At 43.7% G+C, this 27,523-nt stretch overlaps 1 protein-coding gene across 2 annotated transcripts in view; it reads right to left on the bottom strand.

The window, feature by feature from the left end:
- The window catches only part of mfsd6b (major facilitator superfamily domain containing 6b), a 96,824-nt gene extending 73,969 nt beyond the window's left edge, over nucleotides 1-22,855 (bottom strand). The window contains exon 1 of one of the 2 annotated variants that reach the window (XM_068035641.1): nucleotides 22,799-22,855. The gene's annotated coding sequence lies outside the window, so the exon portion shown is untranslated. The other variant, XM_068035640.1, reaches the window with a different exon arrangement.
- Nucleotides 22,856-27,523: the final 4,668 nt, after the last annotated feature.

Below are 27,523 nucleotides of genomic sequence, written 5' to 3'. Positions count from 1 at the left end.
GATGGCACAACCTGACCATCAAATATAACTATTTTTAATTTAGTCATGGGATGTGGGCATGGTTGGCAAGGCCAGCAATTATTGCCCATCCCTAATTGCCCTTGAGAAGATGGTGGTGAGCCACCTTCTTGAACCGCTGCAGTCTGTGTGCTGAAAGTTTTGAATACAACTGAGTGGCTTTCCAGGCCATTTCAGAGGGCAGTTAAGAGTCAACCACATTGCTGTGGGTCTGGAATCACACATAGGCCAGACCAGATAAGGACAGCAGATTTCCTTCCCGAAAGAGCATTATCAAACCAGATAAGATTTTACAACAGAAATCAGTAAAATGCTATTAAACATCAAAAGATCTACAGAAATTAAAATATGGGGCTGGATTTTCATTCTAGGGTTGGGAACCTAACGCCCATCACATTTTCGGGTCCCAACCCTGTGTTGTGTCAGATGGCGATTTTAAAACACAAGCAACAGCCATGACTGGGCTTGCCATTGCCTGCAGGTATGGAGCAGCAGGGAGATCAGAGGGCCAGTGCTGGCATGGGCATGCTCCCCGGGCAGCACCACGTTTTTCTGATTCCTCCCTTGAAGTGCTAATGGATGTAGTCCGGAAGGAGAAATCCACCCACAGAGAACATGGAGGTTTAGATGGAGGTTGCGACAGAGGTCAGCAGCCAGGGACTCACCAGAAGGATGTGGGTCCCGTGTAGGAAGAGATTCAATGACCTCTTGCGGTCTGGTAAGGTGAGTGGCCAGCAGCACCAGGTAGGTTGGTCACCAACTCTATAAGCACCAGTATGCATCCGAGCTGAGGTCACAGCATGTCCGCTTCTCCCGAACATTGTCAGATCAAGTGTCCAGTCAGAACACTGAGACAGCAGCCAACCACACATATTGGGCAACAGTCTGATGGGAACATCACTGAAGGAAACATCAGCCTTTGTGTATGTCATGTTGGAAGAGATGAGGGAGGGCAGCCTACTCATGAATCTTTCTCTGCTCATCCTGCAGGAGAAGACAGCCCATATTGCTCGAGAGATGGCCAAAACTGGTGGTAGAGTGGCCCAACTACACACCTTGACCCCAATGGAGGAGGCAGCACCAGGGTGCCCATGAGGCAGTCAGTGGGCGATGGTAAGAGGAAGCAGTGAGCAACAGGGTCATTGGATAGCTTTTTCTTGAGCTGAAGGACTCCAACTCAATGTGTCATCGTTGTCATCTGAGGGGATGGTTGTGTTGGGGCAATTATTGAGTATGACGAGTTCTCATTTCCACTTTCTTGTGTTTCCCACAGAGCCAGTTTCAGAGGCGAAACTGAGTGCACCAGCCCAATCAGCACCATTATCCTTGGCAGGGGGAGACTCCATGGAACCAGCACTGTCATATCCTACCTCGGCACCTTCCACCAGCGCAGACACATTAACCTTGGTTGGGCCCCAGAGTAGTGTAGAAAGGGGACCACTTGGTGAACCTCACATCACGCATGAGCATACGAACATATGAACATAGGAATTAGGAGCAGGAGTAGGCCACTCAGCCCCTCGAGCCTGCTCCGCCATTCAACAAGATCATGGCTGATCTGACTGAAATCTCAACTCCACATTCCCACCTACCCCCGTAACCTTTCACCCCCTTGCTTATCAAGAATCTATCTACCTCTGTCTTAAAAATATTCAAAGACTCTGCTTCCACCGCCTTTTGAGGAAGAGAGTTCCAAAGGCTCACGACCTTCTGAGAGAAAAAATTTCTCCTCATCTCTGTATTAAATGCATGACCATTTATTTTTAAACAGTGACCCCTAGTTTGAGATTCTCCCACAAGAGGAAACATCCTTTCCACATCCAACCTGTCAAGACCCCTCAGGATCTTATATGTTTCAATCAAGTCACCTCTTACTCTTCTAAACTCCAGTGGATACAAACCTTGCCTGTCCAACCTTTTCTCATAAGACAATCCGCCCATTCCAGGTATTAGCCTAGTAAACCTTCCCTGAACTGCTTCCAACACATTTACATCCTTCCCCAGGAAAAGTCCTGGGGAAAATTCATGTACAGAGAGATTTGGGTGTTCAGGTCCATTGTTCCCTGAAGGTGGCAACGCAGGTCAATAGAGTGGTCAAGAAGGAATACGGCATGCTTTCCTTCATCGGACGGGGTATTGAGTACAAGGGTTGGCAGGTCATGTTACAGTTGTATAAGACTTTGGTTCGGCCACATTTGGAATACTGCGTGCAGTTCTGGTCGCCACATTACCAAAAGGATGTAGATGCTTTGGAGAGGGTGCAGAGGAGGTTCACCAGGATGTTGCCTGGTATGGAGGGCGCTAGCTATGAAGAGAGGTTGAGTAGATTAGGATTATTTTCATTAGAAAGACGGAGGTTGAGGGGGGACCTGATTGAGGTGTACAAAATCATGAGAGGTATAGACAGGGTGGATAGCAAGAAGCTTTTTCCCAGAGTGGGGGATTCAATTACTAGGGGTCACGAGTTCAAAGTGAGAGGGGAAAAGTTTAGGGGGGATATGCGTGGAAAGTTCTTTAAGCAGAGGGTGGTGGGTGCCTGGAACGCGTTGCCAGCGGAGGTGGTAGACACGGGCACGATAGCGTCTTTTAAGATGTATCTAGACAGATACATGAATGGGCAGGAAGCAAAGAGATACAGACCCTTAGAAAATAGGCGACATGTTTAGATAGAGGATCTGGATCGGCGCAGGCTTGGAGGGCCGAAGGGCCTGTTCCTGTGCTGTAATTTTCTTTGTTCTTTGTTCTTTGTTCCTTAAATAAGGAGAGCAAGACTGTACACAGTACTCCAGATGTGGTCTCACAATGCCCTGTATGAATGAAGCATAACCTCCCTACTTTTGTATTCAATTCCTGTCACAATAAATGATAACATTCTATGAGCTTTCCTAATTACTTTCTGTACCTGCATACTAACCTTATGCAACTCATGCACTTGGATACCTAGATCCCTCTGAGGCAGTGGCGTAGTGGTATTGTCACTGGACTAATAACCCGGAGACCCAGGGTATTGCTCTGAGGAAATGGGTTCAAATCCCACCACAGCAGAAGGTGGAATTTGAATTCAATTAATAAATCTGGAATTAAAAAGCTAGTCTAATGATGGCCATGAAACCACTGTCGATTGTTGTAAAAACCCATCTGGTTCACTAATGTCCTTTAGGGAAGGAAATCAGCTGTCCTTACCTGGTCTGGCCTACATGTGATTCCAGACCCACAGCATTATGGTTGACTCTTACATGCCCTCTGAAATGGCCTAGCAAGCCACTCAGTTGTATCTAACCACTAAGAAGTCAATAAAAAGGAATGAAACCGGACGGACCAACCGGCATCGACCTAGGCACTGCAAACGACTACGGCAAACCCAGCCCTGTCGACGATGCAAAGTCCTCCTTACTAACATCTGGGGGCTTGTGCCAAAGTTGGGAGAGCTGTCCCACAGACTAGTCAAGCAACAGCCTGACATAGTCATACTCACGGAATCATACCTGACCGACAATGTCCCAGACACTGCCATCACCATCCCCGGGTATGTCCTGTCCCACCAGCAGGACAGACACACCAGAGGTGGCTGCACAGTGGTATACAGTAGGGAGGGAGTTGCCCTGGGCGTCCACAACATTGACTCTGTACCCCATGAAATCTCATGGCATCAGATCAAACATGGACAAGGAAACCTCCTGCTGATTACCACCTACCTCCCTCCCTCAGCTGATGACTCAATACTCCTCCATGTTGAACACCACTTGGAGGAAGCACTGAGGGTGGCAAGGCACAGAATGTACTCTGGGTGGGGGACTTCAATGTCCATCACCAAGAGTGGCTCGGTAGCACCACTACTGACCGAGATGGCCGAGTCCTAAAGGACATATCTGCTAGACTGGTATGCAGCAGGTGGTGAGGGAACCAACAAGAGGGGAAAACATACTTGACCTCGTCCTCACCAATCTGCCTGCCGCAGATGCATCTGTCCATGACAGTATTTGTAGGAGTGACCACCGTACAGTCGTTGTGGAGATGAAGTCCCACCTTCACATTGAGGATACCCTCCATTGTGTTGTGTGGCACTACCAACGTGCTAAATGGAATAGATTTCGAACAGATCTAGCAATGCAAAACTGGGCATCCATGAGGCGCTGTGGGCCATCAGCAGAAGTAGAATTGTACTCAACCACAATCTGTAACCTCATGGCCTGGCTTATTCCCCACTCTATCATTACCATCAAGCCGGGAGACCAACCCTGGTTCAATGAAGTGTGCAGGAGGGCATGCCAGGAGCAGAACCAGGCATACCTCAAAATGAGGTGTCAACCTGGTGAAGCTACAACACAGGATTATCTGCATGCCAAACTGCTTAAGCAGCATGCGATAAACAGAGCTAAGCAATCCCATAATCAACGGATCAGATCTAAGCTCTGCAGTCCTGCCACATCCAGCCATGAATGGTGGTGGACAATTAAACAACTAACTAGAGGAGGTGGCTCCACAAATATCCCCATCCTCAACGATGGGGGAGCCCAGCACATCAGTGCGAAATATAAGGCTGAAGCATTTGCAACAATCTTCAGCCAGAAGTGCCAAGTTGATGATCCATCTCGGCCTCCTCCTGAAGTCCCCAGCATCACAGATGCCAGACTTCAGCCAATTTGATTCACTCCGCGTGATATCAAGAAACGACTGAAGGCACTTGATACTGCAAAAGCTATGGGCCCTGACAATATTCTGGCAACAGTACTGAAGACCTGTGCTCCAGAACTTGCCGCACCCCTAGCCAAGCTGTTCCAGTACAGCTACAACACTGGCATCTACCCTGCAATGTGGAAAATTGCCCAGGTATGTCCTGTACACTAGAAGCAGGACAAGTCCAACCCGGCCAATTACCGCTCCATCAGCCTACTTTCAATCATCAGTAAAGTGATGGAAGGTGTCATCAAAAGTGCCATCAAGCGGCACTTGCTCGGTGACGCTCAGTTTGGGTTCTGCCAGGGCCACTCAGCTCCTGTCTTCATGACAGCCTTGGTTCAAACATGGACAAAAGAGCTGAACTCAAGAGGTGAGGTGAGAGTGACTGCTCTTGACATCAAGGCAGCATTTGACCGAGTATGTCATCAAGGATCCCGAGCAAAACTAAGGTCAATGGGAATCAGGGGGAAACCCTCTGCTGGCTGGAGTCATACCTAGCACAAAGGAAGATGGTTGTGGTTGTTGGAGGTCAATCATCTGAGCTCCAGGACATTACTGCAGGAGTTCCTCAGGGTAGTGTCCGAGGCCCAACCATCTTCAGCTGCTTCATCAATGACTTTCCTTCAATCATAAGGTCAGAAGCGGGGATATTCACTGATGATTGCACAATGTTCAGCACCATTCATGACTCTTCAGATACTGAAGCAGTCCATGTAGAAATGCAGCAAGACCTGGACAATATCCAGGCTTGGGCTGATAAGTGGCAAGTAACATTCGCGCCACACAAGTGCCAGGCAATGACCTTCTCAACAAGAGAGAATCTAACCATCTCCCCTTGACATTCAATGGCATTACCATCACTGAATCCCCCACTATCAACATCCTAGGGGCTACCATTGACCAGAAACTGAACTGGAGTAGCCATATAAATACCGTGGCTACAAGAGCAGGACAGAGGCTAGGAATCCTGAGGCAGGTAACTCACCTCCTGAGTCCCCAACGCTGTCCACCATCTACAAGGCACAAGTCAGGAGTGTGATGGAATACTCTCCACTTGCCTGGATAGGTGCAGCTCCAACAACACTCAAGAAGCTCAACACCATCCAGGACAAAGCAGCCCGCTTGATTGGCACACCATCTACAAAAAATCACTCCCTCCACCACTGACGCACAGTGGCAGCAGTGTGTACCATCTACAAGATGCACTGCAGCAATGCACCAAGGCTCCTTAGACAGCATCTTCCAAACCCGCGACCTCTACCAACTAGAAGGACAAGGGCAGCAAATCCACGGGAACACCATCACCTGCAAGTTCCCCTCCAAGTCACACACCATCCTGACTTGGAACTATATCGCCGTTCCTTCACTGTCGCTGGGTCAAAATCCTGGAACTCCCTTCCTAACAGCACTGTGGGTATACCTATCCTGCATGGACTGCAGCGGTTCATGAAGGCAACCCACCACCACCTTCTCAAGGGCAATTAGGGATGGGCAATAAATGCTGGCCTGGCCAGCGACGCCCACATCCCATGAATGAATTTTTAAAAATCAGAACTCTGCAATCTCTCACCATTTAGATAATATGCTTCTTTTTTATTCTTCCTGCCAAAATGGATAATTTCACATTTTCCCACATTATACTCCATTTGCCAGATCTTTGCCCACTCACTTAACCTTTGTAGCCCTTTGTAGCCTCCTGATGTTCTCTTCCCCACTTACTTTCCAACCTATCTTTGTGTCATCAGCAAATTTAGCAACCATACCTTCAGTCCCTTCATCCGAGTCATTCATATAAAATGTTGATGTCCCAGCACCAATCCCTGTGGCACATCATTCGTTACATCTTGTCAGCCAGAAAATGACCCACTTATGCCTACTCTCTGTTTCCTGTTAGCTAGCCAATCTTCTATCCATGCCAATATGTTAGCCCCTACACTATGACCTTTTATTTTTCGCAATAACCTTTGATGTGGCACCTTATCAAATGCCTTCTAGAAGTTTAAGTACTGTACATCCACCGGTTTCCCTTTATCCACAGCACATGTTAATTCTTCAAAGAACTCCAATAAATTGGTTGATTGATTTCCCTTTCACAAAACCATGTTGACTCTGCCTGATTACCTTGAAATTTTCTAAGTGCCCTGCTACAACATCTTTAATAATAGCTTCTAACATTTTCCCTCTGACAGATGTTAAGCTAACTGGCCTGAAAGCTAACTGCTTTCTGTCTCCCTCCCTTTTTGAATAAAGGAGTTACATTCGCTATTTTCCAATCTTATGGAACCTTCCCCAAATCGAGGGAATTTTAGAAAATTAAAACCAACGCATCAACTATCTCACGAGCCACTTCATTTAAGAACCTAGTATGAAGTCTATCAGGATCTGGGACTTGACAGCCCACAGCTCCAACAATTTGTTCAGTACCACTTCCCTGGTGATTGTAATTTTCTTGAGTTCCTCCCTCCCTTCCATTTCCTGATTTACAGCTATTTCTGGGATGTTACTTGTATCCTCAATAGTGAAGACCGATGCAAAATACCCTGTTCAATTTATCTGCCATCTCCTTATTTTCCATTATTAATTCCCCAGACTCATTTTCTTTTTTACCGACACTCACTTTGCTAACTCTTTTTCTTTATTAAATATCTATAGAAACTCTTACTATCTGTTTTTATATTTCTAGCTAGCTTTCTCTCGTACTCTAATTTTTCCCTCCTTATTAATCTTTTAGTCATTCTTTGCTGTTTTTTATATTCTGTCTAAACTTCTGACCTGCCATCCATCTTTGTGAAGTTATATGCTTTTTCTTTAACTTTGAAACTATCTTTAACTTTTTTAGTTAACCACAGATGGTGGGTCCTCCCCTTGGAATTTTTCTTTCTCGTTAGAATGTATCTATTCTGTGTATTCTGAAATATCCCCTTAAATGTCTGCCACTATATCTCTATTGACCTAATTTGCCAGTTCACTTTAGCTAGCTCTGCTTTCATGTCCTCATAATTGCCCTTATTTAAGTTTAAAATACTAGTCTTAGACCCACTGTTCTCTCCCTCAAACGGAATGTAAAATTCAATCATATTATGATCGCTGTTGCCTAGGGGTGCCTTCACTGTGAGGTCATTAATTAATCCTATCTCATGGCACAATACCAGGTCTAATATAGTTTGCTCTCTGGTTGGCTCCAGAATGTGCTGTTCTAAGACACTACCCCAAAAACGTTCTATGAGCTCCTCATCTAGGCTACTTTTGCCCATCTGATTTTTCCAATCTACATGTAGATTAAAATCCCCCATGATTATCACTTTAACTTTCTGACAAGCTCCCATTATTTCTTCCTTTATACCCCATCCCACCATGTGGTTACTGTTAGGGGGCCTGTACACCACTCCGACAAGTGACTTCTAGCCTTTATCATTTTTCATCTCTACCCAAACCACTTCTACATTATGGTTTCCTGAACATAGGTCATTCCTCTCTATTGTGCTAATAACATCATTAATCAACAGAGCCACCCCTCCACCTTTTTCTAGCATCCTGTCCTTCCTAAATGTCATGCACCCTTCGATATTCAGATCCCAATCTATGTCATCCTGCAGCCATGTCTCTGTAATAGTGTCTCCTCTTCAGAAGCAGAGTCAGCTTTGGGCAGTCCCTGGGTGTCATAAACAAGGAGGGTCTTCCTCAAGAACCAGAGGCAGATAAGTTCCTGTTTGTCAGAGCTCCCTGAGGCCTTGACGAGTCATGGGCAGGCAATGGAGGAATCCATGCAGTGCATGTGCTCTGTTATGACCCATAACTGTTATGAGCTCCTCCATTGAGAGATTGGGCAACCTTTTGGACAGCCATATGCAGCATCACTTTGAGTGGCTGCAGCAGCAGCACATTGATATACAGAGAGAGAGACGCTCTGTAGCATTGACCACTCAGTGATGCCGATGGCGCTGAGATGCTCAGAGTGGATACCAGCTGCATTCCAGTTTGTGGCCTCATCCAGTATCCAAGGGTGCCAGAAAAGGGCTGAAACGGTTGAAGTGGCATATGAAGGGGCCACCCCTCCAGGGGCAAAGGCATCACCTTTGGCCCTCACCCCCTCCGACTCAGGAACCACGTGTGCCAACTATGGCCCTATTACAGAGGCAGCTCCTGCAATGACACAGACACAGCTGCCTGTGAAGGAGCCTCCATGGGCACCTCCAGTATGATGATAGAAACCATAGACATTTCAGCCAGAGGCAGAGAGAAGGGAGCAGGCTGCCTCCACCTCATCCTCTGCGACAGAGGGAGCACCCTGTAGAAGTGTTAGGGAACGAAAGGCGACACGCCGTCGATTTCACTTAATGGGTCATCAGGGTGCTGTTCTGCAAATTTGTCTGTTCTTTTGTTATCATCACATTATCACTTGTTTATGTTATCAATCTGAAATGTGTGTTATTGATGTTTCATGTCAGAAGGGTGATGTCGCATTGTGGGAAGTGGTGGGGGTATGTGGAGTCCTGGGAATGTTATATTCCCATGCCTTGTGATGTTGGAGAATGTTGGTAGAGGAATCCTCATTCTACATGCAAATGGCTGGCAATGGGACCTTGCAGATATGAGTCATAGCGGTTTGATAGCTCCCTCTGCTGGAAGGTGAAATTTGGGGTCATCAGACGCAAGTGATCTGGTGAAACACTGCTGAATCAATCTGGCCCTTGCCGCTACGCTAGCATGGAGTTCAACCTGAGTTCTGGGACAACATGGCTGGGCATCCTCCACTGCCTGGTCGCTGGCCTCTCTTGAGTGATCCCTTCCTCCTTCCCCTATTCATCTTCTTCCTCCTCCCAGTCATCCTCCGAGGTGGAGTAGAGTGGTATTCCAGCCCCTCCTCTTCATCCAGCTCCAGTCATCTTTGCATTGTCATGTTGTGCAGGGTGCAGCAGACGACCGCAATACCATGGCTGGCTCGTAGTGGAAGGCACCACCTGACCAGTCAAGGCAATGGAGGCGCAATTTAAGAGACCAATGGTCTGTCCAGTGCAGGTCCCCGTTAGGAGATGGCTCTGGTTGTAGCGCTTCTCTCCATCCGTGTCTGGGTTTCAGATGGGCGTCAGGAGACATCTCTTTAGGGGATAACCCTTATCTCGCAGAAGCTCCCACTGAGTCTGGATGTGGACCTGAAGAGTTGCGGCACCTGGGACTCTTGCAGGATAAAGGAGTTATGACAGCTGCCCGGGAACCGGGTGCAGACCTGCAAGATTCACTTCCTGTAGTCACAGGCCAGCTGGATATTCAATGAGTGGCAGCTCTTTCTGTTCAGGAATCTGACTGACTGGTCTGTCGGTGCCTCGATAGCTACATGGGTGCAATTGATGACTGCCCCTTGAGGGAATCCTTCGATGGCGGCAAAGCCCAATGCCCTCTGTGCTTGCACAGGCTCATCAGTGTATAGGTGTATGTAGTTCCCTGCCCTCCGGAATATGGCATCTGTGACCTGCCTGATGGCATAATGAGCTGCAAATTGCAGGATGCCAACTAGGTCTGCAACTGATCCCTGGAACGACAGGGATGCATAGAAATTTAAGGCAACAGAGTCCTTGACGGCTGCAGGAAAAGGACTGCAATGGGGGCCATGAAGCTTCAGGTCATTGTGGATCAGAGCACAAATGGCTGAGACCAACTGCCTGGATGAGCACAGCCTCCGGCAGCAGTGGCGCTCTGTCATTTGCAGGTTGCTGACCCTTGGGCACATATACCCGATATGCTGGATAGCACCTTCTTCCTCTTGCAGCCCCCCGTTGTGCTCCTCTGGCCTCCTCCTGTCCAGGAGGTTGCACCCCTGTTTCCATCTGACCTCCCTCACCTGGCACACGTTTGCTCATCGGGCCTTCCCCTGCCAACCCCAGCTGTCCCAGTGTTGTCAGCGGCTTCACATCCCTCTCCAGATTCCTACCACTCACCTCTGATAATGCAAGTCTTTCAGCTCCAGCAGTGGCTACTCTGTGGCACTTTTGGAGCACCTGAGCTTTATTTTGGACCCCTGCAGTATATTAATCAGCCTTTCCAATAGCACTCATGGCCCCCCCACCCCACAGTGTTCACGTCTTCTACACCCTGCCGTGTTCCAGACATGGAGTTCTCCCCATGTCTTTCTCTTGAAACTCAGAAACTGCTCTGAACAAGTCTTTCAATGAGATCCTCAATGAGCTCAACAGGTGATTAATTGGAGGTGTACGCACTTCCTGTTCCCTTCTTTAAAAACTGCTTTGTGCCGACCTCAGAGAACACGATCTTCAAAGTGCATTTACATTTACTCCCACTCCCACCAGACTTTCAAAATCCAGGCCATGATTTTTTTTTTTGTCAAATTCACTGGAAAATGAAATCCTCTCCATTTCAGTCAAGCCTTCTTCCTTGGTAGATCTACCCTCTAAGAGGTAGTTTCATAGTCACCATTACTGATACTAGCTTTTAATTCCAGATTTATTTAATTAATTTACTGATTTTAAATTCCCCAGCTGCTGCGGTGGGATTTGAGCTCATGGCTCCTGATCATTAGGCCTCTGGATTACTAGTCCAGTAACGTAAATATAATGCTACTGTATCCCATAATACCTCAGAATCAACATAATACCTCTTGGAGGGTGGGTCTACCAAAGAAGAAGCCTTGACTGAAATGGAAAAGGTTGCATTCTCGAATGAATTTGACAAAAAAAACAAAGATCATCTTTTAATTTCTGTAGATCGTCTTTTAATATTTAATAGCCTTTTACTGGTTTCTGTGTGGGGACAGTAGCTTGCTTGTGACCAATATTTATCACACTCGATCTCAGTTATAACCAGATATTCAATGCAGTTGACATATTTCACTTTAACAGGATATCCAAATGTAGTTTATTTCCACCCTAAAGCTTAAGAGTCAGCAGCGTAAAGGGGAAATCATCTGATATCTTCACAGGCTAGTTTACTCAAATAGCTCCAATTAAAAAGATCATCAATGAGTGAAACAGAACTCAAAGTCCCCAAAGTCCAAACTAAAGATCACAAGGAAACATGTGTAACGTACTCTCCATCAAAAACCCAATAGTTTCTTTTTTAACAGTCCTATTAACTTTCTTTACCTTTCTAGACCAGAACATATAACGTTTCTATTACATAGAAACTACTTTTCAATGAAATCATGAGGCTAATTTTCAAAACGGGGTCAGGAACCCAATCCCAAATAATTTACGAATCCCAACCCCACGCCCTGACAGCGTCACTTACATGACACTACTTTTTATATGTTAATGTCCTAATTGGGCAGGAGGCAAGCTTGGCGTCCAATTAGTGGCGCCGAGCATCTCTAGGAAGTGGGAGCTGCCTGCAGAGCAGGAGCGGCAAGGCGACAAGCAGCATGATGGGGCCTGCCGCTTCCTTGCCCAAGAGAGCTGGCAGCTCCATGGAAGGCCAGCAGCAAAGAAGATTTAGACATTGTTGTGAGATCCAAATTTAAGATAATGCCCATGATCCAGTGCAGGATCCCCGAGGGCCCCATAATTTTTGACTCTACAAAGAAAAGGTTTCCCTTCACCCCTCTGTGAACCCAACAGCTGTGCAGCGACATGCACCAGAGTCGGGTTTGCCGAAATCCTAATTGAAAATGGCAGTCCCGAGCTCCCCGGCCCCTGAACAAGCTCCTCTTTGAGCTTAACAGGCCGTCCATTAGAGGCGAACGGCTTCCCTGTTCCCTCCCCCTCACTTTAAAAAGTGGTCTATTCCGGAGGCATCGGGATCTGGAGACATCCCTCGGCACTGTGATTTTTAATTCATGTCGGCACCCGGCCCTAATCCCGCAGACATTTGAAAATCCAGCCCCATATTTATTACATGACCCAGTGGCATGTTAAGTATATATAAATTATGCAAAACCTCATTAACATTTACAAAGCAAAGTCAGGATATGATACAATAAAACAGAAAAATGAAAGGAGCTCCCATATTTTGGAGGAAATAAAATGAGTGAGATGCCTTGGACATTTAAGGTCATGTCGAAAGTCTGAATTTCTGTTACAATTCTAGTGTTAGTAATGTAACCTCTGATGACATTGGTCAATCGACTGATTCCTGGAAGTTGAACCTGTAGCTGAAATGGGCTTTATGCAAATTAAGAAGGAAATGTGATTTCAGGTGTATAAACAAAGGCAAGTAACAAACAAGTCATTGGAAGAGAATACCTCATGAATCTGAAAAGTCTGTAATGCAATGACCCATAAGGCATCTAACTGTGTCTGCCATTAGTTAAATCTGCCCTTGCACATTTAAGTTTTTAAATTTCTGCAAGGCAAGCTGCTGAAAATGTGAGCTGATAGCATCACAGCGAGAGAAACAAGGCAACTGGGGCCTGAGTGAAGCCTGTCTATCTCCTTAAGCAATTTCATTGAAGCATTGTGAAATTAACAAGCACAAGGAGTGAGAAGGAAGTGTAAATTAGAATGGGTGAATTCCAAATCAAATCGGGTATAGAAAGGGAAATAAAGAGAAGGAAAGACTAGATTAAGAGAGTGAGGAAAAATAAGTTTTTTAAAAATGATTTTAAATTTTACGTTTAGAGTCTCCAACATCAAATAAAATCTAAAGGACTGAGACTCCACACGTGTAATAGTTAATTTTCGGTGCCAGAGAGGTTTCTTGGCAGTAATTAACACTTACCAGGTTACTAAAAAGGTACTTAGACTGAGATGGACTAAACTATGACAAGTTCATATCTGCCGCACAAGTACAGCAACTTCATATGTTTAATGCATTTCAATGGTGAGGCAGACAGTGAGATGCCGTTTTGGTGGAATGGGGAATGGCATAATACAGACAACAATTTTTGATTTCCGTGTTTAACTGCACATCTGCCCTCACCTGAAGTCGCTGGAGCATTTGCGCATAAATATCGGCGAAGGCTATTAGCCTTACCATTATTTTGACAGACAATTCTGGGCGAACGTGTTTGCTGTTATCCAAAGAAATGTTTGTGGTTCCACTAACTCACAGGCATTTATATCACAGGAACTCTCGATGCCCAACAAGCTGACTGTACAGATACTTGGTCAAATGGTTACAATGTGTGCTGCACAATGATGTCAAATCACTGGGGGGATAATTCTTCATTGCTGAAACCAAGAAGTGCAGCTCAAAGCCACTCAAATGCTTATGTCTTTGCTTTCTTACTGCTGGCTCAAATACAAAATCTGTGGTAAGCTTCCAGACAGCAGGATTTGTTTTTATAAATAAAAAGAAATGAAATGCAAATGCTAAAAATCTGATATAAAGAAAATGCTGGAAGCACACCACACGTGAGTCAACACCTCAGTGGTGTTCTTTATCAGAAACACTATCTTTCATCCACAGTTACTCAACATAAAGTGAGACTCCTGAAGTTCTATAAAAGGCACAGTTCAGGTTTCAAACACTGACTCTCTCACAAATCTACATTTCGCCAGCACTTCACCGTACAAAGGTGACCTGTGCTAATTGTACTTTGTGGAGAAAACCATTACAACAGCCAGGCAAATATAAATACCGAAGGGGCCAAAATAGAAGCGCAATAATAATAAATAAGTGAATAATAAAATGTCCATCGCTCATCCTGGGTGAAGCAAATGAAATAATTGCTTTCTTTCTTCTGAAGGTAAAAAATAAGCATTGTCAGACTCCCAATATAGGGGTGATATTAACTTTTGCTGGTAGTGTTAAATGGCTAATACCAGAACTGGAGACTGATCCAATGGTGGCCATTTTACAATATCGGCAAAAGATACCCCCATATTGTGAAATCTTTTTCTTCCAATTTTCTCAGCTTCTCCCCTGAAGATCCAGAACATCCTCAAATACTTTGCCTAAATTGGCATTCTTCACACGTGAGGCTTATCAGTGAATGTCAGAAGGCTACTTGACCATGCAGGCTACCCTTGCCTGACAGCCACATATACACATTTTCTAACAAGAGTCATGATCTCCAGACTACATTGAATTATATAATCTCAGCTATGCCAGTGATTGGGGTACTAACATTGGCTTCAGCATCTGTGAGCTAGAGTGGGACAAATCAGCAGGGAGTCCTGCAATGAATTACTTCTGCTGCAAAGCTGAATGTGTTTGATACTTTTAATATTAAGTTTGCTCATAGTGTTTGAAAATATAACACTCTGATTTTCTGAATGCTTTTCAGTTGAGGTCACCTCCCAGAGCAATTCTAACATGTGACAAGGCATTACCGAATCAGTCACTTCATTGTGTCAACAGATGGAGTGCTCTCCAATACTGTTTCAGTCTGATACTAGAAGGTGCACTGTCATCTAAATGGGGTCTTTGTAAATTGGCAGGATAATCGCTGGGCGATTTAATACTTGTGGCTGTAAAAATGACAAATGTAGACATTGGCGAAAAAAGACACCAAGGAGCTGACACCTTTGGATGGAACTGATGCAGTTCATCTTTTTCCTATCACCTTTACTCATCTTTAAGTTTGATTACAATTTACAAGTCTTTAATGAACCAAAGTCTGTGCTGTTATTCCCTTCCGTATATGGGTTAGCACGTCCCAACACCAACAAATTTGAATTGCGTTAAGTCACTTGCTGGTCCTGTCACCTCATAGGGTAGAGAGTACACATCGCTAGACTACTACATTCAGGTTAAATCTAGCATTCATACTTATTTATAGATAAAATAATATACAAAAGTAGAAAGGTTAGTAATATGCTATTTGGTATCCTAATCAACCTTGCAATATTAACAAATTTAATTGATGACTTAAAAAACATACTATGAGAGTCTTCCAGTTTTTCTCTACGTTATTTAACTAAGAGGTAGCACTTTCATGAGTACTGGTATAATATACTTACTCTGTGGAATTTAAGAATTCAGTGCAGTGAATGATGGACAGTAACTTGGAACATACCACTCTATGGCATTAACATTAGATCATTATACTCACTTTAGAAACATTTTTAAATAAACCTGATTCTGTTGCCTGGATTTTGCAGAGTAAAAAAAGACTTGTATTTATATAGTGCTTTTTATGTCCACCAGATGTCTCAAAGCACTTTACAGCCAATGATGTACTTTTGAAGTGTTGTCACTGTTGTAAGGTTGGAGATACGGCATCCGATTTGCACACAGCAAGCTTTCACAAACAGCAATGTGATAATGACCAGACAACCTGTTTTTGGTGATGTTGATTGAGGGATAAATATTGGCCAGGACACCAGGGATAACTCCCCTGCTCTTCTTCAAAGTAGCGCCATGGGATCTTTTACATCCACACGAGCAGGCAGATGAGGCCTCGCTTTAATGGCTTATCTGAAAGACGGTGCCTCCTACAGTATAGCCCTCTCTCAGTACTGCACTGGGGTGTCAGCCTTGATTTTTGCACTCAATCCTTGAAGTGGGACTTGAACCCAGAATCTTGTGACTCGGAGGCGAGAATACTACCAACTAGCAATGATGACAAAACTGTCAGCATTTGTCATCATTTCTCCTGACACTGACAGAAAATTCTAGAGTTTATACATGCATAGTTAAACACAGAAATCCAGAAGTTGCTGTCAGTGATTCTATGCTACTCCATAGGGTGTGGTATTGAATTGCCTGCAGATTGCAATTAATTAGAAATCACTGAACTGATGAAAACTTAGCCTTTTATGCTATTGGTCTCACTGTTAAAACCCTTGAAAAAGTTGCACCCTGTTCAATAAGAAGTGACTGGGTTTTTAATAGCATACTAAGTTCATAATCACTGCTAAATAGCCTTACTGGCTCTGAAAAAACTAATTTTATATTGGTGGAATGCCAAATTTCTCCATTATAATTTTAAAAATACATTTTAAAATAGTAAATATTTCTTTAAAGTTTGTTTATGATATTTCAGCTTCTACCTTAATCCCACATGTATGCCCCAACCATTTATTTCACTCTCAATAAAATGGTATTAAAATATGAGGGATAATCAGACTATCTTATACCCTGGTTTGCTGTCAGTGAGAATACTTCAATATGATTGGCTGCTTGCCCTACTTGATGACATCACTGTTGCTGGATGCCTGGAGATCCCCTTGACTTGGCTCTAGGTTCAAACAAATGTCAGGAAAGGAGAAATCCATCCCACAAAGATCACTGGATCTTTGTGAGTAACTTTCTTTGAGGTCAGCAGCGAGCGGTATTGCTTCACCATTCACCGCAAAATCTGGGCCTACTTCTGTCCGTCAACCCCGAGATTAATTTTTCTGGTTATTACAAATATCTTGCCACTTTCAGCCTTGACACAAATAGCACCAAAGAACTGCAAAAGACACCATGACACCAAGAATTTACATCCTGTTAACAGTCCAAATTATATTCAGCTTGTAAGAACACAGTCATAACATGCTTTTGTTGACTTTTGACACATTACTCCAAACCTGAAATTATTTTTTTCTCCAACACAATTTTATCTGTCGTTTGAAATTTCTGGACACAAAGACACAACACTGATCATTGCACAATTCAATAAAGCAGGTACACTGCATTTGACAGAAGTTCAAGGAGACAACAGGTGTCACAGAAAGTCGGTTTATGGGTGAATGAACCATCATATTACTTAAACTGGTCTAACAGGCTCTGTAATTCCACCAGCTGCTTTCATATTTCATTTACTGTATTGTGAACATATCATGCTGAAATGACTGTGACATGGGCTCAGTATTACATTTGTTAAGAATGACAGAAAACATTAGCACTCGATCAAACAACATGATATAAATCCAACATCTTTAGCAACCTGGAAGAATAAACAGAAATAACAGGCCAAATCAAAACCAAAAATATATATATAACACATTACAAAGTATTTTACAACTGCCATTCCGACATTAAGCATCATTTTGTGTTGTCATTTAAAATTTTGGAAATATTTTTCTGCATACTTTTACATCACTGGTATCAGCCAAATGTTTAAGTGTCAGGTACAAATGAAAAGAATATGCACACTTAACTGTGAGACCAAGCAACCATCGCTTTGGCACTGAAAAACATCCAATTTGAAAATCCTCATATTAGTACCAAGGCTGCTTGGATTGTCAGCATTGTCAGGGACTGTAGCAACACATTGTTAACATTTTAATTACTTTGTATGACTGGAAAAGTAGCCTCATCATTGTGCCACTTCAGAGGAAGCATCATTTGTAATATGATATTTCAGATCCTGCAACTTGCAATGCCACATTCATTGGGGACTTTCTTTCCCTCTTCCTCACCACAGTCAATGACAAATGATTCTCAGGATATCGTAATGTGAAACATGCACTTCCTAGTCACCAGCAGTCCAGTGGAGATAGTGTGCCTCCCACCTGCTCACATTCCATAGATGTGTTGTGTATGTTTGAGTCCTTAGCTACTAAGTTTAGGAGGTATGTGTCCAAGTGCTTGATGATATTAGTGGATTGTGCATATAAGTTCTACGATGTCTAGTACTCACCTCTTTTCAACAACCAGATGTATTAAAAAAACTTGCATTTATATCGCACTTTTAATGGTCTCTCGATGTCCCACAGTGCTTCACAGTCAATTAAGTATTTTTAAGGTGTAGTTGCTGTTGCAGCATAAGGAAATGAGGGAGCCAATTTGCCACAAACAGCAATGACCAGATAATCTGTTTTAGTGATGATTGGTTGAGGGATAAATATTGCCCAAAACTCCAAGGAGGTTTACCCTGCTCTTCTTCAAATAATGCCACAAGTAATGCTGAGTAGCGCAGTGGTTAGCACCGCAGCCTCACAGCTCCAATGACCTGGGTTCAGTTCTGGGTACTGCCTGTGTGGAGTTTGCAAGTTCTCCCTGTGACTGTGTGGGTTGCCTCCCACAGCCAAAGACTTGCAGGTTGATAGGTAAATTGGCCATTGTAAATTGCCCCGAGTGTAGGTAGGTGGTAGGAGAATTGTGGGGATGTGGTAGGGAATGTGGGATTAATGAGGGATTAGTATGCTATGTCCAGAATGGCCAAGAGAGGGTGGGAAAATGGCGCACTGACACGGAACACAAAAGTCCGAGTATATCAAGCCTGTGTCCTCAGTACCATGCTCTATGGCAACGAGGCCTGGACAACGTATGTCAGCCAAGAGCGACGTCTCAATTCATTCCATCTTCGCTGCCTCCGGAGAATACTTGGCATCAGGTGGCAGGACCGTATCTCCAACACAGAAGTCCTCGAGGTGGCCAACATCCCCAGCTTATACACACTACTGAGTCAGCGGCGCTTGAGATGGCTTGGCCATGTGTGCCGCATGGAAGATGGCAGGATCCCCAAAGACACATTGTACAGCGAGCTCACCACTGGTATCAGACCCACCGGCCGTCCATGTCTCCGCTTTAAAGACGTCTGCAAACGCGACATGAAGTCCTGTGACATTGATCACAAGTCGTGGGAGTCAGTTGCCAGTGTTCGCCAGAGCTGGCGGGCAGCCATAAAGGCGGGGCTAAAGTGTGGTGAGTCGAAGAGACTTAGCAGTTGGCAGGAAAAAAGACAGAGGCGCAAGGGAAGAGCCAACTGTGTAACAGCCCCGACAAACAAATTGTTCTGCAGCACCTGTGGAAGAGCCTGTCACTCTAGAATTGGCCTTTATAGCCACTCCAGGCGCTGCTCCACACACCACTGACCACCTCCAGGCGCTTACCCATTGTCTCTCGAGACAAGGAGGCCAAAGAAAGAAAGTATAAATGGGTGGTTGATGGTCAGCACAGACTCGGTGGGCTGAAGGGCCTGTTTCAGTGCTGTATGTATCTATCTTTTATGTCCACCTGAGAGGGAAGATGAGGCCTTGATTTGACGTCTCAGCCAACAGTCACGACCGTGACTACACTTCAATAGTATTTTATTGGCTGTAAAATGCTGTGAGATGTCCTGAGGTTATGAAAGGTGCTGTATAAATTTCTTTTCCCTTCCTTCCTTCCTTCCTTCCTTCCTGTTTCACCCTGAATCTTCTTTAAGCTTAAATAATTATCTATTTGTGTAGAACTTCTTCAAATGCTTTATGAAAAGTAATTTTACAATTCAGTTTCTGCAACATGTAAAGACACATGCACCAGAGGTCACTTGCCGATCATTGTCCATACATTTATTTTAAAAGATTAGTTAAGTGGTGCAGAATTAGCACTCACATAAAATGTTGATAGATTTTGTAATGGCTTCTAGTATTCTTGGAGTATATTTCCGCAATTGCAAAAGATGTGTTTTGATCACTGACATGTGTGGCAAAACCCTGTGACTGATACAAATAAGTATGAATACAGTGAACTAAGTCTTTGGTCAAGAGATGTAGTGTCATTAAAACACCTGAATCCCTGTTTGATGGCTGATGAAATGGAGGTGGTGCTCATGAAATGATAGGACAGTGGTCCTGTGTACCAATACAGAGTACCATCCCCATAGGACAGCATTGCAATATGCTTAGAAGGAGAAGCCAAGGCAGAAGCCACAATTGCACAACAGATTGTTACTATCTTTGGCAGTCGTGCATGTTAGCCACAGGTATCCTTGCAGCAGATAGCACTGTTCATTAACTGGATCCCTGTGATTCACACCATCTGCAAGACAGAACTCTTCTGACAAATGCAGGTAGCTGTGCACCTCTGCCTGTAAATGTGGGTGTTAGGGTAATACTGAATGAACATAGCCTGCCTTCTGGTGCAACCTGAGCTACCTCAGCATCTGTCCACTGCTACTCTGCTTTTTCCTCCAAAATAATATAAATAAAAGGAATTTCCATGAGACTGCCCATTGTGCCAACAGTTTGGACTTTCAAAAGAATGAGAAGGCCAAAACACTTAAAACAAATCCTCCTTAGCAACAAAGTACTCATAGAAAAAAAGGAGAAAAATACACTATAGCTGGAAAACAGTCAGAAAACATACCCATAAGTCATTTCATAGAACTCTTTAAATGCACTACCAAATATAGCTCTTAGCAATTCTGGATGTCCATTTTATATGAGTGGGTTGATGACTCAGTGTTATGTGGTCACAAACTCTGCGAAATTGTGTGGACGTCTGAATTACATCATCAGGGCTGCATTTAAATGTTGCAACTGGCAAACTGCTGTGTACTGCCAGCCCTTTGAAAATCTGATCGGAAATTAAGTGGGGCATTAAATGGGCAGAAATTTGAATTTAAGTGTTCTCCATTAATATTCCTGATCCATTACACTAACGTTATACCTTTGTATCATGCATCGCCAATCAGAAAATTCAGTTAAAAGTCTAAAGAGTGGGAGACAAGTTCATACAAGCTGTGCTGATGCAGGTGGCTTGAATTATTTTCATCATTACATTTTGAGCTGCTCTGCACTACAGGTCTATATTTGCCACTTTAAAAAAAAGCTTTGACATGCTGTTGTGACTGTGTATGTTTTTTCAACATGTCCAGGGAAGTCAGATAAACACATCAGGAAGACTAACTGGAAGGACATGTTTATAGGGTTAGCTGTAAAGGGATGGGAGAAGGTTTGTCTGGGGAATATACACTGGCATAGACCAGCTGGGCTGAATGGCATGTTTCTATTCTGTTAATTCCATGTAATTCTACATCATTTACAGGAGGATACTTGTGTGTATCAATACCAGCTTCTAGATCAGACTGGCCTTGAACCAGGGAAAAGAAGGTATGGCCAGCGTACAGAACTTCTTTGACACCACCTTCCAAACCCGTGACCTCCACCACCTAGAAGGACAAAGACAACAAGTGTATGGGAACACCACTACCACCTTCAAGTCCCCCTCCAAGTCCCCCACCATCCCGAACTGGATATTTATTGCTGCTCCTTCATTGTCACTGGTTCAAAATCCTGGAACTCCCTATTTAACAGCACTTTGACAGCAATTTCACCACATGGACAACAGTGGTTCAAGAAGGCAGCTTACCACCATCTTCTCAAGGGCAACTCGGAAGGGCAATAAATGCTGGCCTTGCCCACAAGGAAATCAATATTAAAATATTGACATTTTTGCATAAAAACCTTTTGGGCTGCCCAGAAGTCGCACAGAAATATTCAAAATTCGATGTTAAAGAATTGGGGAACCAGTGTTCGTCACTTCGAGCCTTACAGTCGAGTACAGGCACAAGTGAGTTTATTGGCTCTTTCTAATTTGCTTCCTTTCCTTAAATATGCCAATGACTGTTAACCTTTCTTTCATCTTGCTGCTCTTACGCTGGCGGAAGTACGAAGCAATGTTTACATTCTAGGCGTGTTTCTTAATCACAAACTAACACCCAGTAATACAAAGGAAAATTAAGTCATATGTTTAAACCCATCCGAATTTCTTCTCAAAAGTTATGGAAAGTGTATTTCAAAGCACGCCGAAGTCAAGGCAAATGTGCAGCATTAGAAGTAAAAAGTCTACAAGGTTACAATTCCCCTCGGTACACCCATTTTCAACCTGCTGCTCTGCGTGGACCCCTTGGGATTTTACAACCCGGTTCCGTTTTTGGGACCATCAGAGCTGTACAAAGGGTTCGTGATCCGATATTACTCTTAACATTAACAGTGGAATAAGGCAGAGCGTAACAGGGAATAAAAGCAAGGTTTCCAATAAAAATAGCAGGTAATAGTGGAGTTCTAATAACCATATACATCAGAAGCCAGGCTTTTAAAGCATTTTTAAAGAAATGTAATAAATTCTATTTAAAATATTAAAACTCTCTTAAAACTGCTTATTGAAGAAGGCTCCAAAGTGACGGTTTCTCTGAACGCAAGCTTGTTCACAGATCATATTTCAGCAACGTGAACCATTCATATTCTTAACCGAACAAAGTCCTAATCAACCTTCCCCGCCCGCCTCGCCAAGCAACCTTGCGATATTTAGCTAATAGCTTCAATTCACAGAACGTCGCCCGGCATAAACCAGAGGACTGGCAGATCTCATCTTCGGGGAAAAGGTAAAAGAAGCCGCGTCCTCCTACAGTAATATTCAGATAATGTACCTACCAGTCACTTTCAGGTTACCCGTTTACCATCTGACAGAAAAGCGCAGTACTTAACGCATCCATATCGGCGGATCGGCCAATTTGATGTCTTGGGCGCGACCTGAGTACCGAAACGTCAGAACCGGCGTCAGGGCCCACCTGTACCATGAAGATTTCAGTGAGCTGTAGAGGCAGGAAGGGAGCGCTCCATCTTGCGCATCGTGTGCCAGCGAAGCAGAGTGAACTCGATACACTGCAAAACAGTGCATCGCAAACAACAACAACGCGCTGCAATAAAACACCAGACAAACCATGCACTACAACAGAACATAGGATAATACACCGCCTGTAACTCAACATAACCCAATGCACAATGAGAGATTTACAAATTTGTAATAAAGTGATCATCATTGGCTATCAAAGTGTCAAAATACAGTGAGGAGAGAAAGCCCAGATACGTTTAAACACTGCAGCACATGCAAGCCCAACATAAAACATTGCACCTCATGTACAAGCCTACATAACACATGACACAATATAACATAATACTACAACAAAAACAGAAAGTGCTGGAAATACTCAGCAGGCCTGGCAGCATTTGTGAGTAGAGAAGCAGAGTTAACATTTCAGGTCCCATCACCTTTTATCAGAACTGCTGTACACGATATGTACTGTCCTACATAATACATCACACATGTACTGCCCTACATAACACATGAATCCCAAGCATAAATCCAATGTAAAAGTGCTTTTACACAAATGGACACGTATTTCCTGGATTGTACTTATGCAGAAATTGCAACTAAATTTGCATAGGCTTTTGCACCGATTTGCCAAGATGAATTTAATGCCCAGATTTCCTGTAGAATTAATTTGCCCAGGCCAGAACGTAAAAAGCAACATTAAACAATTTCAGTTATATTGCTTCCAATAGGGGAAATATATTTTCTCCTGCCTTCTTCTCTGGTGCCTCACTCTCAGAACTGCTTACCTCAGATGCTGTTCATCCTGTTCTATTATTATGGAGAACAGGGGTGTTCTCAGTTGGAAGGACATTACAGCTGCATTGTGGAAAAAGACTAGCATTTATATCAAGCCTTTCACGATTTGAGGACGTCCTAAAGAGCTTTCTGGCCGATGGAGCATAGTTTGAAATGTAGTCACTATTTTAATGTAGTGCTTCTGAATGCTGAGTGAAGGGCGGGGATGAGAGTCTGAAAAATCTCAGTTGCACCAAGACTGACAGCCCTTTGTTAATTATAGTTCAGGTCTCAGAAAGAAGAAAAACAAAATCATGAGAAAATCACTTTAAAGCTCTAGCCAAGAGAGAATCCAACCATCTCCCCTTGACATTCAATGGCATTATCATCGTGGAATCCCCCACTATCAACATCCTGGGGGTTACCATTGACCAGAAACTGAACTGGACCAGCTATACAAATACTGTGGCTACAAGAGCAGGTCAGAAGCTGGGAATTCTGCAGTGAGTAACTCATCTCCTGACTCTCCCAAACCCTGTCCACCATCTACAAGCCACAAGTCAGAAGATGAAATACTCTCCACTTGCTTGGATGAATGCAGCTCCAACAACACTCAAGAAGCTTGACACCATACAGGTCAAAACAACCTGCTTGATTGGCACCCTATCCACCACCTTCAACATTCACTCCCTCCACCACCGTCACGCATTGTGTCCCATCTACAACATGCACTGCAGCAACTCACCAAGGCTCGTTTGACAGCACCTTCCAAACCTGCGACCTCCACCACCTAGAAGGACAAAGTCTGCAACTGCATGGGAACACCACCACCTACAAGTTCCCCTCCAAGTCACACACCATCCTGACTTTGGACTATATCGCTGTTACTTCACTGTCACTGGGTCAAAATCCTGTAACTCCCTACCTAACAGCACTGTGGGTGTAGCTACACCATATGGACTGCAGCAGTTCAAGAAGGCAACTCATCACCACCTTCTCAAGGGCAATTAGGGATGGGCAGTGACACCGACATCCTGTGAAAGACTAAAAACAATTCAGTTATGCCAATATCTGGTGATTTCCAGCTATTCTGTGCTTACATTTTTGGGTGTAAATCTACACCATTGCATTATTTGTGTAAATCCAAGAAACTTGCATGGGAGCAGAAATATGTAAATGAGTGTGAGAGGAGAGGATCTCGGTGGATGTATTTCGAAAGCAGCTCAAACAAAATTCACGCTTCACAGTCTTCCGCCGTAAATCAGTTACACATGAATTTCCTCAGAAAAAACAAAAATTGGAACACTGCTCTTATACCTTGGTTATGCTGAAACCTTCTAGGAATTTCCAGGTCTATATGAGCACAACTGAAGGAGGGAGTCACAATGTCCCTCTGAAAGCTTCATTTCAGTGTGTAGAGCAAGCTAGGCTCCTTATTCCATTGGGATTGTAGGCCAATGAAAATATCAATCTACATTCTGCTTTTAGTAGCTGATTTTAGTCAGGTAAACATGAGGAGCCAAGGTCACATGTTGGTTCTCTGTGGGACTCCATATAAAAGCAGAGCACAACACCCCAACGGAGGTTGTCTCTCCAATCTAAATGTAAAAGTGGGAGAGCAGTGCGCAGATGGCATTATTGAGAAAGCGGAGGCACAACTACAGGCAAACAAAAGCATCTATAAAGCAGCAGGTGCTAGAAGAGCCTATCCAGAATCTGGAAGCATTATTCAAGTCTGGGGCAGATTTGAAGTTCATGAGTTGTTGAGGGAAAATACATGTTTGGCATGAAAGAGGAAACCAAGCTTCCTGGGGGCACTTTAGCAATAGAGGAAATATGGGAACATAATGTCTGAAAGGATAGTGAGAGAGAAAAGATTGATAGATGAAGAAAATGCAGGCATGTAACCATGATTGATAAGAGGATGTAGCTGTCAGTTACATTTTTGAAAGATATGAAAAAATGTTTCTTTGCAGAATTGAAAAGGTATCTTAAAATTATGGCATGGCATACTACCAAATAAACACTTAAGACATTTGTCTGAAGTTTCTTCCTCTGCTATTTTAATGTGGGCACTAACCCATTTACAATAAATAGGTTAACACCACCATTAAAGCAACAGAGAGGGGAATTTCAAATAAATGTATGAAGATTTCATATGCTTGCATTCCACAGACTAATTTCAGGGCTAATATTTCATTGTCTCCTGTGAAGGGCTTACAGGACATCAAAATGCAGTACAAAACTTCAAGTACAGAGTATGCGTGATCGGAAGACATTGCTGACTACATAATGAAGTCATCAGGAAAGGAATGGTTGATGAGTGAGCGAGGTAATGAAGAAGGAACAAAGTCGTAGAGAACAGAATTCTAGGAAATCCTGAGCTTATAGAAAAGGCATCATGGGAAGTTATCAACTACAACACAAAGCAATTTCTGGGGACATTGCACACCTATATATATACTATAGAACTACTGATAGTGTTTCAAGGAAACATTTTGGGAGCAGAGGTAAGTACATATTTGTGGGAAATTTAAAATTATACCCACATGCTATGCATAGATTCACATTATTCTTAGTAAGCATATTTTCATTCATGATGTTAACTTGCAAAAAGCACAAAATATTCTTTTTGTGAATAATAGCAGATTTCTCATGCTGTTGCTCATCACTATATTAGAGTGGTTATTCCTTTGGCCTCCTTATCTCGAGAGACAATGGATACGTGCCTGGAGGTGGTCAGTGGTGTGTGGAGCAGTGCCTGGAGTGGCTATAAAGGCCAATTCTAGAGTGACAGGCTCTTCCACAGGTGCTGCAGAAAAATTTGTTTGTCGGGGCTGTTACACAGTTAGCTCTCCCCTTGCGCCTCTGTCTTTTTTGTGGTTATTATCCATGCATAAATATGAGGAGTGACACTGAACGGAGTATAACAGATTGCAAAATGCTGTTGCATTTTAGAATTTCTGATTATGGTACTGTGGGAAGATCTGGTGTAATCTACGTTAAAACCGTTATTTTTAAGTTAACTGTGAACCCTAAGAGTTAAATTTACAGATCAGCAAAGCTGGAAAATGTAAATTAGGATTCAGGTGAAGAGTCTGAATGATAGAGCTTCAGACAATGGAAATTAGTTTAGAAATTTCAGTAAACATTCACACCTATTGGGCTGGGTATGTTTCTATTCATATGGGTGTAGCATACGGTAACAGCTGGCAATAAACTCGTATCACCCCAGCTCCCTAAAACTGCCTTCTCAAGCCAACTCAAGCACATCACTCCTCACACCAACTCACTCTTCAGGTACATGCATCCCTCTCTGTTTATACACTTTCTCACATCCCCATCTGTCCATCCACCACTGACACTCACCCTCATCTTTAAGCAATGTCATGCCTCTTGCCATAGTTGCCCTCAACAAATGCTCTCCATCCATCTGTTCAACATATACCATAACTCTCACTCATAGGTCTCGGCTTTCTCCTTGCAGAACAAGAGCATAGAACACGAGGGAAAGGCAGAAAACCAGAGGTGGCTCTTCAGCCATCTGACAGCTGCAGAGGAGGAGGCGCTGGGCATCACCAGAGTCTCAGCATATCTGGCCATCGGAGGTGGGAAGAGGGGGCCTCCCAGGTACCTGGTGACAGAATTAAATATCAGACAACCACATGGCATACAACACTCATTCATATTGACTTGATGTTAGCAGCAAGCAAAAGATGATAATGTGCATAATGATCACTTAAAACATTCTTACCTTGACAGTTGTAATTCATGCCTTTAATCTCCCACAGGCCTTCAAACATCCTGAAGGAGGTAGTGCAGGACGATGACAACAACTCCTCAGAGAGGCACTGTCACAGGATTCATGCAGACCATGCACCAGCGCAGATTCTCACACTCCAGT

This window comes from Heterodontus francisci, chromosome 7, assembly GCF_036365525.1.
Source record: "Heterodontus francisci isolate sHetFra1 chromosome 7, sHetFra1.hap1, whole genome shotgun sequence".
In the NCBI taxonomy this organism is placed as follows: Eukaryota; Metazoa; Chordata; class Chondrichthyes; order Heterodontiformes; family Heterodontidae; genus Heterodontus; species Heterodontus francisci.
Note: the sequence above shows the minus strand (reverse complement) of the source record. Positions and strands in the feature narration are given on the sequence as shown.